Source organism: Callorhinus ursinus, unplaced genomic scaffold (assembly GCF_003265705.2).
Source record: "Callorhinus ursinus isolate GAN/ISIS: 27379988/994484 unplaced genomic scaffold, GSC_fseal_2.0 scaffold3, whole genome shotgun sequence".
Lineage (NCBI taxonomy): Eukaryota > Metazoa > Chordata > Mammalia > Carnivora > Otariidae > Callorhinus > Callorhinus ursinus.
In genome coordinates, this window is record NW_027397065.1 from 45,587,092 (window position 1) to 45,608,673 (window position 21,582).

At 41.3% G+C, this 21,582-nt stretch overlaps 1 protein-coding gene across 2 annotated transcripts in view; it reads right to left on the reverse strand.

The window, feature by feature from the left end:
- Positions 1 to 21,582, reverse strand: part of SGCD (sarcoglycan delta) — a 965,947-nt gene that overhangs the window by 71,864 nt on the left and 872,501 nt on the right. The window lies entirely within an intron of this gene.

A 21,582-nucleotide genomic window follows, 5' to 3' on the forward strand; every position in this document is an offset into this window, starting at 1 on the left:
CTAAACGTGAGACAGGAGTCCATCCAAATCCTAAAGGAGAACACAGGCAGCAACCTCTTCGACCTTAGCCACAGCAACTTCTTCCTAGAAACATCGCCAAAGGCAAGGGAAGCCAGGGCAAAATGAACTCTTGGGATTTCATCAAGATAAAAAGCTTTTGCACAGCAAAAGAAACAGTCCACAAAACCAAAAGACAACCGACAGAATAGGAGAAAATATTTGCAAATGACCTATCAGATAAAGGGCTAGTATCCAAAATCTATAAAGAACTTATCAAACTCAACACCCAAAGAACAAATAATCCAATCAAGAAATGGGTAGAAGACATGAACAGACATTTTTCCAAAGAAGACATCCAAATGGCCAACAGACAAATGAAAAAGTGCTCAACATCGCTCGGCATCAGGGAAATCCAAATCAAAACCTCCATGAGATACCACCTCACACCAGTCAGAATGGCTAAAATTAACAAGTCAGGAAACGACAGATTTTGGCGGGGATGCGGAGAATGTGGAACCCACTGTTGGTGGGAATGCAAGCTAGTGCAACCACTCTGGAAAACAGTATGGAGTTTCCTCAAACAGTTGAAAATAGAGCTACCATATGATCCAGTAATTGCACTACTGGGTATTTACCACAAAGATGCAAATGTAGGTATCCGAAGGGGTACGTGCACCCCAATGTTTATAGTAGCAATGTCCACAATAGCCAAACTGTGGAAAGAGCCAAGATGTCCATCGACAGATGAATGGATAAAGAAGAAGTGGTATATATACACAATGGAATATTATGCAGCCATCAAAAGGAATGAGATCTTGCCATGTGCAACGACGTGGATGGAACTGGAGGGTGTTATGCTGAGTGAAATAAGTCAATCAGAGAAAGACATGTATCATATGACCTCACTGATATGAGGAATTCTTAATCTCAGGAAACAAACTGAATGTTGCTGGAGTGGTGGGGGATGGGAGGGATGGGGTGGCTGGGTGATAGACACTGGGGAGGGTATGTGCTATGGTGAGTGTTGTGAATTGCGCAAGACTGTTGAATCACAGATTTGTACCTCTGAAACAAATAATGCAACATATGTTAAAAAAAAAAAAGAAAAAAGAAGATAGCAGAAGGGGAAGAATGAAGGGGAGTAAGTCGGAGGGGGAGACATACCATGAGAGACGATGGACTCTGAAAACCAAACTGAGGGTTCTAGAGGGGAGGAGGGTGGGGGGAAGGGTTAGCCCGGTGATGGGTATTAAGGAGGGCACGTACTGCATGGAGCACTGGGTGTTATGCACAAACAATGAATCATGAAACACTACATCAAAAACTATTGATGTAATGTATGGTGATTCACATAACAATAAAAATTAAAAAAAAAAAGAAAGTATAAACAGTCATTGTGAAAAGCAGGAGGATGAGTTCCCAGGCTATTATAATAATCCAGGCAAGAGATGATGGCAACATGGGGCAGGAGAGCAGTGGTGAAAATCATGGGAGCTAGACGTTATTTTTAAGAGAAACAACAGGATTTTTCTGACAAACAATGTAAAGCTTGAAAAAAAGAGAAGTTTTTATTTGTTTGTTTGCTTTTTCCATTTTGGCTTGAGCAACTGGAAGAATGGAATTTCTACTTACCAAGATAGGAAAGTTCATGAGTTCAGGCTGGTGGAAAAAATCAGGAGTTCAAATTTCACATTTGAGATATCTATTAGACACCCAACAGGGAAAGCAAGTAACTACGTAGGCATAAAATCTGGATTTTAGAGGAAAAGTCTGGGCTAGAGGTAAATAATTGAGAGTCGTCAGCATTGAGCTGGCATTTAAAACCACAAAAACTAGATGAAACCATCAAGGGAATGAGTGTGGATAATGTCCTAGGTTGAGTCCTGGGGAACATTAGAGGTCAAGGAGATGAGGAGCAATAGCCAAAGACACTGAGAAGGAGAGGCCAGCAAAATAGGAGGAGAACCTTGAGAAGGAGCAGCTCAAGAAGGAAAATTTTAACAATGAGGGAACCACACCATGTCAAATGCTGCTGACAGTAAGAAAAGGACTAAAGACACCGACCATTAGATATGGCAACACAGAAGTGAGGGGTGAATCTAGGTTTTGTGGGAACCAAAGCATATACAATTTGGGGACTGTTAGACTTACATATAGGGTCTTATCTCTTGGAACTGACGTTTAGGGCCTTCAAAGGGCTTGTGAAAATGAGGATCACTGAAGCATAAGCTTTACTAGTTTCAAAGCAAAGTCGCCTCTGGTGATGGTCACTGATGCATGAGGAAAGTATGCTCTGGGGTGGTCAGGAGAGCCTTCTAGTGTGAATCAAGAAAAAAATGGGAAGGGAGGAAATGAAGACAGAGAGTAGAGACAATGCTTTCAAGGAATTTTCCTATGGGGGGCGGGAATGGGGAGGTAGCCAGGAGTAATAAGGTGGTTAAGGGAAGGTTTTTTTTTCTTTTGTTTTTCTTTGCTAGGAGAGGAGAGTATAAAAGTTGAAGATGCAGGTGAGGAGATGGTGGCCAATTGTTGGACTAATATCCCTGAATTGGTGCAAGGGAAATGGGATCCATTGCAGGAGTGGAGAGGATGCTTTAGAGAGAAGCATGCTATTCTGGTAACTGGAGGAATGTAGATGATAAACACAGAGCTAGATGTGGTCAGAATGTGTGGAAATTCTCTTTTTATCGCATCTATTTTTTCCACATAAAAGGAAACAAAGTCAGAAGAGAGGGAGGCATAGAGTGGGGTCTGTTGAAGGGTTGGAGAGAAAGACATACAAACTCTCTAGGGTCCTATGACAGGGAATGGACTGAACCAAGTTGGGATGATTTCTGGACTGTACTTATAATCCAGTTGATGTTAGGGCTCACAACCTTAGAGAAAGACTGGTTACTATGAGTGTATTTTTCTCTAGCTATTGTCTGCTGCCTCAGTGAAGACAGAAGGTAGGTAGATTGTTAGATTAACCAAGGATTGGGTTTACTAGGCACTCATGACAGGATAGGAGAGGCAAAGGTCAAGGCCACATTTAACATTCCAACTAGATTAAAATTCTTTCATTTCTTCATGCTGTTTTCTCTAGATCTTCCTCTACTCCCTTACTAAACTCAGTCTCCCACTGTATCTTGGCTAATTACTACTTACCTTAATGCCACTTCCTCAGGGAAGTCGTCACTTGCAAAGCCTAGACTGTAGAGGGCTCTCTGCCACTCTGACTTCCTTCTTCCATAAAAGACACTCCTTATTCAACCTATGTCCTTCATACATGACCGAGAGTTTCCCAAGACCAGAGATACGTGTGCCTCACCCACGCATCTTGCCTCCATGCCTGGCACAAAGCATGGGTACATGTGGTCCAGTCACATGATTCATGCGTCTAACATGAACACTGTCATGAGAACCAAACTCCTGCTTCTTGGACTCTAGGATGCTAAGGCCCGGGACTAGCAGTTGCAGCCAGTGAAGCCACAGTAACAATGACCAAGAAGCAAGCGACTACCTTCTTTTCCATAACTTTCCAAAGAAACAGTTCCAATCAAGTAAGATTTAAGTTTAAGTTGAGCAAACATTTGTTGAGCATTCACATGGTACTAGGACCTATGCTGTGTGTTTTTATAATTATTATATCACTTAATTCTTAAATATCCTTATATGTATTAAGACTGTAGAGACTTAACATTAAAAAAAAACCTCTCAGGTGAGCAGGAACATTACACTCACTGGCTGACTCACCTTTAAGAATTTAATAGTTACTTAAATACCGAATGGTTTGGCTGACCAGATCTATGCATTTAGATAGCCTTTTGTTCCTTCTTTTAACTCAGTGGATATCAGACCTTTGAGTGCATTAGAATTATTACACAGGTTTGAACATATAAAACCATGTACTATAGGTACAATTTAAGAGATTTCCAAGGGTAATTTTTTTTTTTACTATAATTTGTTCTCTCAGTTCTGCTGGCTTTGAAACCTCATTCCTTTATAATTTTCTGTTCCTTAAGTATAATAACTCAATAAGTATGTGTTGAGTGAAAAAAAATAAATACTTCAATTAGGGTAGTTTGCTTTCTATCAGAGGTACTCAACAAATCCATTATTGGGGAGTTATTAAGTGCCAGGAACTTGAGGGTACAAAGGTGGAACACACAGTCTCCTAGGGATAGGTGGGCAAGCAGGAAGTTACAAGATAATAGTGCAGGCTACCTACAAAGGTACAGAACTAAGATGGTGGGGGAAGTCCAGGAATGGGTGGTGTTTCAGGATAAGTAGGAGTTATCCCGATAAAGAGAATCAGGGACTGGGATTATGGGTACGCCAGGTAAGTGAATAATGGGCTCCAAAGGACAGGGTTAGGGAGAAATAAAACCAGTCATTACAATTGTTCTAGGAATTACCTTACTTCATTGTAGAAAACAAACCTGGGTTTCCCTAAAGTTCTTCAATTAAAACAAACAAACAAAAACACAAAGAGAGAAAAGAAGAAATGAAAATCCTTTATCTTCTTCCTGAGCTTGAAGATGCCTCCATCCAAAAGAATCAGAACTAAATGTTTTTTTGCAGTTGGACCCAGTGATGTAACAAGATGAAAAGTTGGTGATCAGAAAGTAATGGTCCTACAAAAAACTTCAGGGCCCTCACTCTTGGGTTATTGGGAAGCCCATTTCATGTCACACTTATGTTCAGCCCACATGCACAAGATGTGCTTTAAATTAGGTGACCCTGACTGAGATCTGGATCAATGCCATTGAGAGAAATGCTGAGAAGTCCCTGGCCACCTAAGGAGTACTCTCACGTATTTCTCAAGAGCTCTGTCCCTTGTAGCATATAGTCAATTTGAAGAAACAGGTTTGCGTGCTAACTCATCTTTCATCAAAACCTCATCTTTTTCTTGGTTTGCTGAATTGAGAGCTAGACCCTAACCCTTGGCCCTTATTTGTAAGGATACCACCTCTTGATTATAATGCAAGATAATTCAGAAAAATCAAGAACAATGATCTTTTGTTTGAGAAGAAGAAGCCAATTGCTTTTAGAGATCAGGCAGAGATTCCAATTATCACCTTGATGAGCTAGGTAATTTCAAGCTTAGAAGTAGAAAATAAAAAAAAAACACCCAAAATCACAATTGAAGTCATCAAACTCTGCATGCAGGTACTCCTAATAAAGAAATGGTCTTTTCTTTCAAACGAATTGATCTGATTGATTTTGTGTTGTGTAGTGGTATTCACGAGCTGGTACAGTAGGAAGAGGGGCTTGGCAAGCAAGATGACCAAGAGGCACAGACAGAACCTTTAAGAAGTTTTCACCTTTCTCTGTTCCACTTTTTATTAAGAAAATGGAGTAGTCCATTCTATGTCATGATTCACACACACATACACTCTCTCTCTCTCTAGACAACTAGGAAGCAACTTTTCATGCATCACTGTCTCTGCTTAGTAATTCCTCATTCCTAGGTTTCTTTAATTCAGAATGAGTTTAGGGTCCTTCATTTCAAATCCAGGTATAGTCATAGGATGCCATACATGTTAGAGTAAGATACTAGCATGACTTTGACAATCACGGTAGCTGTAGTTTATTCTGTTCTTGACCTTTATTTGCAACTATTAGTCTTAAAACCCTTTGAGAATTTTTTTTTTTTGGTTTGATTTTTAAGCTACTACTTATTGGATATTTCCTATGTGCCAGGCAACAAACACACTGAATGCTTTTGTATATATTTTCTCATTTAATCCTCATAACGAGTTAAGTATTATTAACCCCCCTTTTGTAGAGTTAGAAAAATAACTCTTCAAGAGGTTAAGTAATTAGCCCAAGGACACCCAGCTGGTTAGGAGCAGAGCAATGACTCCAAGGCTTGTGTGTCTCCCGAACCACATACTTGGAAGACTCTGCTCCTCTGAAATGAATTTTCTATGCCATCATACAATAGGGAAATCAGTTGTCTCCTGCAGTAATGAGTAATCATCGCTAGAGATACACAAAGAACAAACTGAATACCATCTGTTCAGAACACTAATACATTACATAGCACGTCGGAAGAGGTAGAGTCTGAAGTACCTTCCAACTGATACATTATGGTAAAAAGTTGGCATATTTTTGAAGTTGGATTTGGGATACTGAGTTGGTGGCCCCATTAGACAACTGTGGGTGTCATTAGGGAAGAAACAGATGGAAAAGAAAAAAGCAGTCACTCAGAGAATTCTTCAGTTCTTCAATATGTTATCCCTGCTTCTAGCTTGCTTAAAAATTGTCAGTCCTACAAATAAGCTCTCATTCTGTTTGGTCCTGTCCTGGTGAGTGATTTTATGCCTTGAAAGAAAATGTGGGGCACCCCATTTGAGCTGCAACGATGTCTCTAAATGGTCCTACACATACTGCCATCTCACTGTTCTGTGTGAGAATACAGCTCCCCCACCAAGTTGAAAGATGTTCTCTAATTTATAAACAAGCAGGGAGAACAGCAGGACAGCAGGGCTAGGTCAATTATAATAGCAAATGTGGATGAGCTACTATCCCCAGAGAAAACCTTCATTATACACCACTCAAAAAAACCTTAAGATTCTGAAAAAACAGAATGACCGATCTGAATACTAACATCCTCACCTCTCTCTGTCTCCTCACATAAGTGGGAAAACCATCTTCTTTGTAACTTCCATCAATCTTTATTCCGTGACAGTAAAATTCTAAAGCGTATATTAGTAGTTAAGTCATCCATCCACCCATCCATCTACCCATGCATTCATCCACCCACTCTGTACCATCTTGTAGGCACTGTTCTGTGCCCTGAGGATATAATAGTGGGACACGATGAAAACGATTCCTGCTCTTCCAAAGGTCACTGTCTAGTGAGAAGGCAATTATGACAATGAAAGATATGAATACATGGCAGGGGCTCTTAACTCACATTTAGCTTATCAAAGCAAACTTCATGGAAATAGCTAATGACTAAACTGGTTCCCAAAGATGAGTTGGAATTCTCTAGGCCAAGTACATATGTATGAGATCTAGGGGAAAGGACATGGGGTGCCTAGAGAATTTCATAGTATAGGAAACATATGAGGAAGACAACCAAGTACAGGGTCGGGGGAACAGAACATCTCCTAGTAGTTTCCATGCAACCCCTCAGACACACCATCAAGGGTCCCAGAGAGCTAGGTCATTTCTTTCTTTCTTTTTAAATCTAAATTAAATAAAAAAGCTATATTGAGATGTAATTCACCTACCATATAATTCACTGATTTAAAGTGTACAATTCAATGACTTTTATTATATTTACAGAATTGTACAACAATCACCATAATCACTTTTAGAACATTTTCATCATTCCAAAAAGAAATCCCGTCCTCCTTAGCCGTCATTCCCTAAGGCGTTCAGTTTTTGAACATGCAAGCAACCTTCAGAAGTAAAAAAAAAAAAAGAAGGCGTAACTGTCACTTGCCATCTGTTGTCCAGAAAGCCAACTTGTGGAATCAAGCATGATTTGCTATGTCTTCTGCGATGGTGAGGTCTCCGTGTGTGTACACGTTTGTGGAGGAAGGGGAGAGAAGATGGTTTTAAGAGACCCTAGAATAATGAGTCAGATGTTCCATTTTTAGCTCTAAAACAGGCTCATGAAAACAGAGGTATTTATTTTCTAGAGCTGATCTTTTGAGAAAGGGGTTTGTCTTCTGATTGTTGGTCTATATGTTAAGCAAAAATACATGAAATACTAAGAGGGAGTTTGGAAACTCCAAGCATGCATAAAGATGGTTTTTCTATCCAAAAACAACTGAACAAATGGCTGTCAAAACAAGAACTAGAGGGGAAACATTCAAAGTTTAGAACTTGCCTATGTCCCAGGGCTCCAGGATGCTAGACCAAGGATCATAGGGTCAAGCCAACCGGAACTCCACATAGGTTTTGGGGAAGGTTCCCCAAACAAAATTAACCACTGCTTAGTTTTACTGATAGTACTAGAGTAAACTAAAGATCTCAATGAGAAATTCTAGGTCTTTCTGGTACCTGAGTGGCAATGACCAAATGGTATAACTAGGGAAATAATTTTCCCCCTTCCTGGCCACATCAGGACAGTTCCATAGAGTCTCAAGGAGAAGAGCATCTTAAAATTTCCCGAGTACCCCAAAGAGGGGATATATAGTGAAGAATTGACTGGTATTACTTGAGAGGTCTCGTGTTTGAAGAAAATATAAATGTTTCAGGTCCTTGGGATAGGTACTGGTGACTAAAACTAGTGGCTCACCTCAAGAGACTGGACACATACTGATGGCCACGGATCAGATATCTTTCTCTAAGGCAGGAAGATATAGAATTCCTCCCCATAAATTATATGTCCCTACCAACTGAATCCTATTAGTTCAATCCTTAAAGACTAAACTTAATTCCTATTTCTTTATGAAAGCTTTACCCTAACTCATAGTCATCTCTGCTTTCTATAAACTTGTAGCCCTTGACTATACCACTTATTTGCCACCAAGAGACTACTCTGTATTGCTCATTTTCCTTTGATACTGACTCACAAACCAATTGTGACTCCACAGATTATAGTCCATTTCAACAGCAGAACATCCTGTGTAAACACTGGATTAACATAACCCACTGGAGGTTCAGAATCCTGGCTTTGAAGTCAGGATGACCTTCTTTTGATTCTTAAATCTACTATATCAGCAAATAGTCCAGTTTCTCTCAGTTCTGGTTTTCTAGTTCTATGAAACAGGTAGTTGTTCACTTTACTCTGGGTGTTGTGAGGATTCAATGTGACAGGATAGTATTGTCAAACATTTACCAATGTTTTATCTGGGTATTTTCTTTCTTATTCTGGCTATTCCTTTAATCTAGAAGCCAGGCCGGTTTTGCTCACTGTCTCAGAGAAGAAATACCATGAGAGAAAGCAGAGAAAAGAGGAGTCTTATGGTGCCTTTTGTGTTTGAAAAGCTTAGTAGAGAGGGTACTGGAAATGACTCAAGACATGATGAAGAAGTGTGAGCTTTCCTCATTTCTGGACCAGAAAAAAGTTGATCACACTTGGGGAGGGATGAAAACAAACTGAGGGTTCTAGAGGGGAGGGGGTGGGGGGATGGGTTAGCCTGGTGATGGGTATTAAGGAGGGCACGTTCTGCGTGGAGCACTGGGTGTTATGCACAAACAATGAATCATGGAACACTACATCAAAAACTAATGATGTTACAATAAAAAATTATTAAAAAAAAAAAAGAAAAACAGGTAGGGGGTGATAAGTTAGGCACTGGCCAGTTCCTACCCCATTCCATGAGCTGAGCCTAGAGAAGAGGGAAAAAATTAGAGGGAAAAGTTTGTGCTATTCAATGTATCCCAATGCTGGAGAGAACCCAGGAGGGGCAAGACTCTGGGTAAGATTAACTAACTGATGTATTCAGGCAGTAAGACTACAAACTGTTTTAAGGAGTTTGTTCTGCCCCCATGTGATGCAAGAATAGAACAATTATCAAGAGTGGCATGCAGATAGCAGAAAGCATCTTTGGACATGAAGAAGCCTTTCAGACCATAACTCAGGATTATCTCAGTAGTGATCTGTGATGACCAGGGACCCTGAGACAATGGACACCACATTGGATATCAGTGGGATGAAGATATCAAGTGCCATACGGACATGCTCCCTTTGTACAGGAAGAGCCCTGAGGAAGTAATTCTGGGTGTCCCAGCTGGTAGTTTAAGTTCTGTCATTCTGTTTCACTCTGGTGGAATGAGAGCTAAAATTAGATATGAAGTTGCTACAGAAAAATAAGGATCCTATAACTTAACATTTGTATTATACAAATATTTGTATTATACAACTCAAATTGAGTTGTGGTTGAAATGTATGCACATTACGTGCCATAAAATGCTTGGGTATATGATGAATTCTCAATATTTTAGCTATCAATCAATAATGGTTCTGGAGTGTAGATGGGAGGTCTGAAGCTATGGCACGTCAAATCTGTCTCATCCTCCATTTTTATAAATAAAGTTTTATTAGAAAACAGGCATGCTCATTTTTTCCCCCACATTTTCTGTGACTGCTTTTGAGCCACAACAGATCTGAGTAGATGCAATAGAGAGCCAATGCCCCTCAAAACCTTTTGTTCTTTATAGAAAATGTTTGCCAACTCCTGGTTTAGAGTCTTAATTGCTTTAGCATATAACACGCAGACACATACACTGTATTAGTCATTAGTCAGGTTTCTTCAGAGAAAAGAACCAATAGGATGTGCATATCTGTGTGGGTGTGTGTATTTAAGGAACTGGCTCATAAGATTATGGAGGCTGGAAAGTTCAAAGTCTGCAGGGTAGGCTGACGGCTGGAGAAGTGTTGCCATTTGAGTCCAAAGGCAGTCTGTTGGCAGAATTCTCTTTTTTTCTGGGAAGGTCAATCCTTTTCTATTAAGGTCTTTGACTAATTAGATGAGGCCCACCCACATTATGGAAGATAAACTGCTTTACTCAAAGTCTACTGATTTAAATGTTAATCTCATCTAAAAATATACCTTCACAGGAGCATCTAGAATAATGTTTGACCGAATGTCTGGGTAACATGGCCCAGCTAAGTTGACACTTAAAATTCACCACCACACACACACGTGTGTGCACACCCCCACCCCCCACCCCCAGCAGTGCCCTATGAAACCAAAGAGAGGGCACTCTGCTGTCTGTATTCCTTTGATGATCCTACTCAACTTCTTTTGAATGGTTTGCAGTTGATCAGGAAGAGAGTACATGATTCTGCCCAGTACTCATTTCCTCAGTGCTCTGACAAAGAATATATTTTTTGCTACAAAAACTCAAATTTTCTTCTAGAGAATGAAATAAAGGTAAATGTTTCACATTTCACATCCTGGTCTTTTGGTGTAGCACCAGCATGAAAGGGCTAAATCCAAATGGATTTTTATTTAAATCAGCTGGCATCAAAGATGACGCATTCCTTTCTTCTCTGTGGGAAAACCAGATGGGCCTAATTAATAAAATGTATCCTATCAATCTTCAATTACGTCTCAGTAGGGAGGGAGAATAGTGCAGTCTGGAAGTCTTTAGGCCTTGGAGAATGATGTTTTAATTAAATAAACACATTTTTATTTTTGTATTTAGGAAGCAGCTTTTAAAAACAATGTATCAGGGCCTGATTTTAAGGGACAAGGCCGAAATGTAAAAATCTCTTTAAAGAACATGCTATCTTCGCCTCAATTTTGTAAAATAGGATGAACGATACATGCCCCATCTCTCTCACAAGGTTAGTGGGAAAAGCAAATATTTCAGAGAAGTTTTTGAAAATTATAACAGCCTGTACAAACAGAGGATGGTAAGCAAGTGGTCAGAACACTCTAGTTGGCTATAGTTTGGATTTGAGTATTAGTACCCAAGAATTTAAAAAAAATCTTCAGTGAATGGCAAGGCAAAGCAAAAGCAGGGAGATAATTAAACAGAATGCAGGACTCCATCACGTTCACCTAAACTCTCAAATCCAGGAGTCAGCATTTCCTCTGAAAATTACAGTGACCTGGGTGAAAAGGTTAGTTGTGCAGTTTGGACACCCAAGCTCCCATGCTGGAAACCTTGAATGAGACAACATATTGCAACTTAGCTGTTGGCGATGTCATATTTTAACAGACAACCATAGAGTCTCCGAGACCTTAGAGTACCTAAAGTCCAGGTTATAACTGCAAATGTCTCTGGGGATGAGGCAGGGAATGTGAGTCCAGTGTCAGAAGTCACTGCAAGTGCAGTGATTCTAAATGGCAGCTGGTCCTCAGCCTCATTGTTGGGAAGACAGAAAGGAGTGGTGGGGAATGGGGAGAAGAAGAGACTACTCATCCCTTCTTTTCTTTCATTCTTTCTTTTCTTTCTTTTCCTTCCTTCCTTCCTTCCTCCCCTCCCCTTTCCTTCCTCCCTTCTTTCCTTCCTTCCTCCCTTCTTCCCTCCCTTCCTTCCTTCCTTCCTTCCTCCCTTTCCCTCCTCCCCTCCCTTCCCCTCCCCTCCCCTCTCCTCTCCTCTCTTCTCCTCTCCTTCCTTCCTTCCTCCCCTTTCCTTCCTTCCTTCCTTCCTTCCTTCCTTCCTTCCTTCCTTCCTTCCTTCCTTCCTTCCTTCCTTCCTTCCTTCCTTCCTTCCCTTTTCTCCCTCACTCATCCTTTCTGAAGACAACACCTCTATTTGGAGATTCCCAACTCTTTCCATGTTGAAACAAGGGTCCAGAAAAGATTTGAAACCTCCCAATTTCAAACACTGGCGGCTACTTTAAATTTTAAAAACCACAACCCTCGCTGCCCCCATAATCCATATGTTAAACCAAACACTGACAAGCTGTCAATTGCAATTTCTTAAATAAGTCATGGGGGTGTAATGTATAGCATGGTAACTACAGTTAATAATACTGTACTGTATATTTAAAAGTTGCCAAGAGAGATTTTTTTAAGATTTTATTTATTTATAAAGATTTTATTTATTTGAGAGAGAGTAAGAAAGCACGAGCACAAGCAGGGAGAGGGGCAGTGGGAGAGGGAAAAGCAGACTCCCCACTGAGCAGGGAGCCGGATGTGGGACTCCATCCCAGGACCCTGGGATCATGACCTGAGCCAAAGGCAGACATTTAACTGACGGAGCCACCCAGGTGCCCCAAGAAAGTAAATCTTAAATGTTCTCATCACAAGAAAAATAAGTTACAGCCATGGAGAGTGACATATGTTAACTAGACTTACTGTCATGATCATTTTGCAATATATACAAAAACTGAATCAATATGTTGTATGCTTGAAACTAATATAATGTTATATGTCAATTATACCTCATTAAAAAAATGGCGATTTCTGATAGTCTCTCCTTCTGATTTTCCTGCCCAGAAACAAGAGCAGAGAGAAGCGAGCAGGCAGGGGCAACCAGCCGGTCAGGGGCCAGGTGCTCCTGCCTCTAAACCATCTCCTTGTCATTGCCACACTGTGCTGGCAGATGCACTCATGTCTCCGACATTTGGATTATTCAATATGAATGTGTAACTGCCTCCAAACATTCCTGAGGTTGAGAATATTTTCTCACTCTCATTTCCATCTCCCTACCCATTTCTCAAGGTAGAAATGAAACAATCGTGAAGATCCTAAAGATGGTTTTGAAGTCAGATCCATGTACTACTACTACTTTTTTTTTTCCCCAATCAAAAGGTCTCACATATTTATTACTGAACAATCTACTGGTGCAAAAGCAGGGTAACAGAAAAATCATTTCCCCCCCCCCAAATAAGTCTATTTTTCAGGTAGTAGTGATGTTTACAGAGCAACAGGATAGGAGCAAGTGACCTTCATGAGGCATAAATATGCATGCCATCTCATATGTGATCCCTTGTAGACTCAGTGTCTGATTTTATTACCAGTTTTCATCCAAATCCACTGGGGAAAGGGAGGATTCTGCTTTTGTTTCTTGGCCAGGAATCACTTGATCCTGAAAGTCTTATGAGGAGACATGGTGAGGAACAGTCAACTGCACACACCACAATGGGAGAGAAAAGGACAGAGAGATCCATGCATTTCTTTGCTCAAGTCTGGGGATGTAGGATGCACTGGTCTCTTTTTCTTGTTGGTGGTCAGACCATGTAACAAGATTTCCTGCCTTCCCTATTTCTGTGGTCAGAAATATTAGCTCTGAACTCACTTGTTCCCCTCCACTCTCTCTTCGTGGTTTTTGGCAGATGAATCCAAATTTTGTGCAGCTACTGGACTCAGGTTTCAAAAACAACTTGAGAAGAAAAAGTAATTATCTCTGAAGGGGAACATCAGAGTTATGCTGAATAAGGTAGACGAAGCTTAGGTGTATTGGAAGCCATGTTTCATTAAAGCAGAAAATTATTCCTTTAATTGCCTCCCCCTCATCCTCCCACCAGCTGACTGGCCTCAGCCTGACTTGTGACAACAATGTCTTACTGGACTCTGGATGAAAGGAGGTAACTATGCAGAGCATGATGTCTGGTGCATGGTTGGCACATGGCAACTGTGAGCTGAGCCTGAGGATACAGCATACTTAGAAGTGTAATACTATAAATCATGTTTTTGGATATGTATGTGCAAGAATGATAGGCTCAAGTTTCTTTTTATTTATTTATTTTTAAACATTTTATTTATTTATCTGAGAGAGAAAGTGCACGAGAGGGGAGAGGGTCAGAGGGAGAAGCTGACTCCCAGAGCAGGGAGCCCGATGCGGGACTCGATCCCAGGACTCCAGGATCCTGACCTGAGCCGAAGGTAGATGCTTACCAACTGAGCCACCCAGGCGCCCCCAAGTCTCTTTTTAAATCAACCATTTTAACCCTTTCAAAAACAGCTTCCTCTGATTTTGCCTTCACATTACACCCTGAGCAACACTGAACAATGTAAAAGCATTTCTCGTATAACAACAGAAGCACATGAGGCAGAATTAGAAACTGGTCTAAAAAAAAGTAAAACGCTCTTAAATGCTATGATGTCTGTGATTTGCTTCTAAATAACATGGGGATGAGAAAGTGAAGTAAGGATTGGCTAGGAAAAATTGATAATTGTTCAAGCTGAGTGATAGGTACACAGGGGCTCATTATACCATTCTCTCTTCTGTATCTATTTAAATTTTTCTGTAATAAAAGGCAAAAACAATAAGCTCATGTATAGTAGAGTCAGATCTTCAAATATTTCAAAATCGAGTATATTTTCCACCCCCTATATCATGGTGCTCATAGAGCAGTGGCAAACACTTGTGCCACATGTCCTCACTCCCTCACCCAAGGCAGACGTTAAGGGTCAGTCATGACACTCCTCATCTCCTGGCTCTCGGCAGCTACTGTCAATGAGTGAAAGTTGGTAGAGTAAAAGAAAACTCTTTACTGCCAATGTCTTATAAACAAGGAAGGTCATTAGTGTACTTAACTGATTTTTTTTTTTTCTTTTTTGAGGACCTTGTTGAGTCTTGGCATGATTAGTGCTTAAGATGGCAGATACTGATATTTCAGGAAACTGGGCTAAATAGGAGAATTTTTTTTTTTTACATTGAACATCTAATTCGATTTCTATACAGCAACACATCTAGTTAGCTAGTCACAAGTTGAGATTCCAGCATATTGATGTGAATTCCACACATCAAAATTTCCTTTTCATCATTATATATTAACTGTCTCCCTTTTTATATTCTAACGCAGCTCATGTAATTTTGATGTGTGTTTTTATCTGACTTGCATTATCTATTTGGATGATGAAAAGCAGAGGAAACTCAGTGCTGATATGTATTTATTTTAGACTTTATTCTTGTCCAGTCAATCTAGCACACACAGATGCCCAGGTGTGCGTTGCTTCTGCTCCTGAGATCCACAGTCTAGAGGCTGGGAGACTGCACCCGACACCTGTGTTTGTATGGCACATAAGCCAAGAATGGGTTTTACAATTTTAAATGGTTAAAATGAAATCGAAAGTAGAGTAATATTTCATGATGTAAAAAAATCACAAAATTCAGGTACTGCTGTCCAAAAATAAAGTTTTACTGGAACACAGGCATACTCCCATTTTTTCCTGTATTTACCATGGCTGTTTTCAAGCTATAGTGGGAGGGTTGAGTAACTATGACCCAGACCGTGTGGCCCACTGAGCCTAAAATTGTTACCATTTGACACTTTATAGAAAAAGATTCCCGATCCTTATCTCGGTTCAAGTCTGTAGAACAAGACTTCGTGCAATGATGGAAATGGTCTATATCTGCGTGGTCCAGTAGAGTAGCCATGTGCAGCTACTGAGCACTTGAAGTGTGCCTCATGTGCCTCAGAAGCTCAATTTTTAACTTTATTTAATTGTACTTAATTTAAATTTAAATAGCCACATGGACCTAGTGGACAGTACAGTTCTTGTCTGTCCATAATGACAACTTGAGTCCCATGTTGACCTACAAAGATTATAGAATCCTGCCATCTCCTTAACCTTCTGACTTTATCATTGGTCCTATTTTTTTCCCCAAACAGCTGACCTTCAAGTTACCAAATGCAGTGTACCATTCTTGATATTCATTTTCCTTCGCATTTTTCCACTTGAAACCAATTATTTTCTTCTTTCCGTGCTTCTGAAATTTCTTCCTATCTCTATTTATTGCGGGCTCCTCTTAAAAAGTAGGCACTTACTAACAACTTGGCCATGTCTTCTATTTATAATTGTTTTCCTGACAATAACTTCCACTCTTGAGGCACCAACTGTCATGACTAAGCAGATGGCTTTCATATCTGAGTGGTGTTCCCACAAGGCTGCCTGCTGGATGTCTCTATTTAAATAACTCACCAGTGTACAAGCTCAAGCTCCTTTTTTGGCCATCCCTCTCCCTGAGCACACCCTCTTTTCTTAACTTTCCAGAAAAACTTCTGGTTGCAAGACTCACATGCTTACAGTAACCCTTTAGTTTTCCCTCCTGCATCCCCATCTGTCTTCAAGGAGTTGCCATACTCTTTATATAGTCTCTCCCCTCCATTCCTCCTCTCTATTCCCACTGTTGTTTGAGCATGACCCATTTTATCACAACTTTTAAATAATAAAATAAAATAAAACAGTGTGTTAATAGCAAGAACTCAAGCCAGGATACCTGAGTTTGAGTTTCAGCTCTACTCTTTACTAGGTAAAGAGTAGAGTTACCTAAACTCTGTTCCTCAGATCCCTTATCTGCAGAATGGGGCTAATATGGTAGTTACTTCATAAGAGTGCACAATATGAGGACTAAATGGCTACATATTTATAAAACAATCTATCTATCTTGTAGGCTCCATGCCCAGCGCATAGCCCAGTGCCGGGCTTAAACTCATGACCCCGAGATCAAGACCGGAGCTGAAATCAAGAGTTGAATGCTTAACTGACTGAGCCAGGCAGGCACCCGTACAAAATTCCCTATTTTTTAAATGTAGAAATTATGTTCTGTGAATGATAACTGCCGTTTGATACAATTAAAGAGGGGATGATCTTTTGGCAATCTTTTACCAAGATATCACAGATGACTACAAGCAATGAGCCAAATTCCACATCCAGTTTGCTTCTCCAAGCTGCCATAAATAACAGCAAGTGTTTGGTGCCTCTTCCAGATAGTTCTGGTTATTTGGATAAACAGACTTTCACTGATGACTATTTCTGTGTTTAAGACACAGAACAGATTTGAATTATCTCTTGAGTTTTGAATCATCTTCCCACCCTCTTTCCTGCTTGCTGCTTCTCTACTCTGAGTGTCTCCTACACATCAAGTAGAAGTACGCTTTCCAGAAACAGCTCTGATGACATCATCTGGCTGCCAAAAGAGAGGAGGAAACTCCACATTCTCAGTCTGGATGGTCAGGTTTTCATTGTGTCTACCTCATTCACTGTTTCAGTATCACTCTTCTCTTATGATCCAGGGATGATGCTTCCTACTTCCCTCTCCTTGGAGAACCAAATCCCACCCTTTTCCATGACCAGCTCCAATGCCACCTTTGGTGCAACTCTGTCCCCAAATTTTCTTGCCTTGTCTGAGCTTTCCGAACATCTTGTCTGTCCATCCTATTCCTTTCTGGTACGGTGACTGCTCTTTCTGAACAATTTCTTTCCTTGGTACAGAGGCTGGGATGTCAAGTTTTGTGAATTCCATAATGTTTTGCATATAGAAGGAGATCCATAAATGTGTGTCACTTTGTCCCAAAGAAGCCTGAGGAGAGCTATGTCACTCAATAAAGATTTAAACACCAAATATCACTATGTGCTAACCTTAGCAAACATTTCAAAATAATTATCAACACAATTCAAGTCTGAAATGTTCTGCAGCAAGGCAGCGAGTGTATGAGTAAGTGTGCATGTGTGCGTGCTGGGGGCACTAGGAAGGGCTGGGAGGAGATGCCAGCAGGATTGTTCATGCTTCCTATACTGGCTGAATCTCTCTCTCCTGGTCACTAATATGCTGAGATGCATATCTGGGAATTAGTCTTGTAATGATGATGGTTATCACCTTTCTTCCCTCCATCAGGCAGCAAAACGGTGATCAGCTTGGGAAGGGCAGGACCTACAGTCACTGGCAGTAAGGGAAGTTAGTTTTCTTGGCATGTTTCTCTTGTGCTGGAACCAGCCTTGAGTTCACACCAGCACCACCTGTCAGCAAATAGCGATTTATGACACACACTGAGGCAGAAGAAAAGGAGGGTCAGTGAATGGAAGGGTCATATATTCTCCTGGCTGGGGCTGCCTGTTTTACCAGACACATCATCTCTGTCTTCTTCAACGTGCAGCTTTGATAACAGTGACATTTTGGGTCCATTCAAAGTTGAGGAAAGAGAGTCTCAGAGAGCTCTTTGGTTCAGTGACGTGATGCTGGCACAAGTTGAATTTTCTACCTCCAATAAACAGCTCACTGCCCCCTTCCTCTTTGTTCTGTTTCATGATCTTTGCTAAATGGTTTTTAAAGAGGAAAAGAAAATAACATGGAATGAAAAGATGGGGAAGCAAGGGAAGTTTTTTCCACTTGAATGTATGTCTTTTTAATTCTACTGATTTCCAGATTGCCTCAGTCCAGAGCTAAGGCCATCTTGCAGTCCTTGAGAACCACTCTAACCGGCACCCCCATCCCCGGGTTGCTCAAATGCCAACTCCTCTTGCTAGGCAGGGGGTGAGCGGGCCGTGTCAAGATGCTACAGCCACGTAAAGTGCTATCATCGTGCGAGTTAGTTTCCTGGAATTTTGTCTCTGGGTTCCTCAGCCTCTGGTCATCCCGGCCTTTTCTGTTAATCTGCCTTCTCACTTTGTCACAGGGATGTGTTTCTCTAAATCCATTATTCCTCTGTGTGCCAGGTGCTAGGAGGCTGCTGCATTGTCTGGTGAGGTGTGAGTGCATCTGGAGCCGCTGACTGCTGGAGCAGGTGCCTCTGATGGACGGGCACTACAAAGAGCTGCTCGAAGCCTGGGATAGCTTTAAAAATGGGACTGCCCCCAGAAGGAATCATACACATTAATAAATCACAGCCACAGTTGTAAAATCCTGACAGGGATTCACAATGAGAAGAAGAAATGGTCAGTTTTAAAGACTGGCCCTGGGAAGTCCTTCGGATCAAATTCCCTTGTGGCTTTGGCTTTGCCTATAAAATTCCCTAAAGCACAGCTGAGCAGAGATTCAAGAAAAGCCATCCCCACTTACTCAGAGAAGTTAATTAAATTGGTTGATCTTGAAGCACCATGCTTATATCACTCGGTGAATCTAAAGGAAATTGAGTGAGCAGGTAGAGCTTTGCCCCCTGGACACTTAGAAACCTGTTAGCAACTGGGTAAGCTTTGTGTCAAGAATGGTGGCTGTTCCGTGTTCAGCAGGGACCCTGTTCAAGGATGAAGACAGCTGAGGGCTGCTGGTATAGAACATACTAGCCTGCCTAGAAGACTATCAGGCATCTCCTGACAAACGAGGCAGTGTCTGTGCTAAGTACACCAACCACCCCGGCTTCTGTCAGGGCTGGTGGGCCAATGAGGACAAAGGTAGGAGTAAAGTGCTTTTGCAGATTGCCATAATCCTGATTTTCCCTGGGTATGTGCCTTCTGGAGATGCTGAGAGAAGAGCTGATCATAGAAGGCACAGTCTAGCCTAGTTGTCTTTGGACTCAGACAAGCCTGAGTTCAAATGGCAGCTGAGCCATTTACTTGAACCATGACCTTAGTAAGTTCCTCCAGGTCTCAGTTTCCTTATCAATGAAATGGGGATAAAAATGGTACCTCCTGGAATTGTTTTAAAGACGAAATGTTTTATACAGTGCTTAGTGGATCATAGGCACTAGTCTTAGCAAATTCACGGAAGAGTAATCTTCTTTCTAAAGTGTTTTTTCACCCACATAGAAGAAAGTGTGTGAAAGTCCAGCCTTGTGGCATGAAAGAACATCAGTGCAGCTTGACTTCACTTCAGTGAACATTCCTTAAGTAGCTAAGGTGGAAACTGGTTCCCGCCGAGACACCGAAGTCAATGACAATATCCCCGTTGTCTTCCCAACTGTACTATAAACTTCTCGACAAGGCGCGCATGCAGGAAGAAAACAGGAGGGCTCCAAGGCAGCCCACAAGTGAGCTGGCAGTCTGGGAAATACCGAAATTCCTTGGAGCTACACCCAACCAGGCGCAAAGATATTCATAAGGAGCGCTGATGGCCTTTTCCTCTTCAACCATGCCAGAGCATGCTTGCTCAAATGGGTGGGAAACCACAAAAGCATCCCATGTGACCACATGCCTCACTCTGCTTCCCCGCAAGGAAGTAGGAGAAGGAACAAAGAGGATTTGGAGGCAGAAGAACACCGATGACTTGCTGGCTCAGACCCCTCCTCCCTCCGTGTTTCCTCCACTGTCTTCCATCGCTCCATTTTCAGTGCTGTTCACAGGCGGAAGTCTGTTGTCTCCTTAACAGTTGCTCTTGGCCGAGCGGCCCGTTCCAGCTTCTGGAGCCTTCTCCCAGCTCTGGCGTGGTAGCAGGGGTCTCCGTTCCAGCACCCACTTCCTTCAGCACATGACCTTTCCTTTAACGGCTTTTTCAAATTCCATGTGCAGGATTTGACCATCTCTACTCTTTTGAGAAACATTTTTTTTTTTTCCTTTTTGGCTTCTGTAAGGGAACTCCTCTGTCAGCTCCTTTTAAGCGTATGTATGTCTTTTTTCACCCTTTGTTCTTCTCTGGAGATGTCGTCGCTGCAGCCCCGCCTTCTCGCTTCTGCCCTTGGCTTCTATTGCTTACTGGTATTTTCATTCATCTGACTCTCTGTTCCTTCAAAGAAAACTAAAAACTGAAGTTATTCCACTTTAAGCCCCAACCACCTCCAACCTTCTAATTTCTCTTAGAACATTCCGAATGTTATTTTAGGCTTTACACCTTAGAATGATGGTATTTGTTCAGTAAATATGATTAATATGTCCTAGAGGCTGGCTGGTGTGAACGAGGCAGGGACTGTCCCTGTCTCTCCCCAGCCTGGTAGGGGGAAAGGAACATTTCAGTATGGACACATGACACAGAAGAATAACTGCTATGATTCTGTTCAAGACTGGAACCAGTTTGAGGGTTCAGAGAAGCCACACAGGAGGAAATGATGTCTAAACTCAGACTCAAAAAATAAAGAGCAGTTATACAAAGGGGGAATACGGAAATGTTCCAGGCAGAGGACTATTCAAAGACTCAGTGGGAAGAAAAGGAATTTGAGAATCTGCAAAGAATTCACCATTTCTGGAGTCTATAGTGCAGGAGAGCACAATGGGTCAGGGCATGAAAGACTATTTAGTCTCCATCAAAAGTATGCACCATGACCATGACCACATGGACTTGGAAGCCCACCATGTCATGCTTTCTTTCTTATCATTGCATTCTTACTTCATTATCTTACCTCTCCCTTTCTTGTGCTCACCCTTGATGGCCTGAACTCTAGTGAAGACCATAAAGTGCTCTAACTAGTGTTTTAACTACTACTCTAATGTAGACCATAAATTACTCTAACCAGTCCATTGTTTGGCAATTCGTAATGTCTTACCAAGGACTTCATTCATCTACTCATTCGTTCATTCATCCACCCAAGCCCCCCCCACTCATCCATCCATCCACCCAGTGTTTATTAATCACCTACTATGT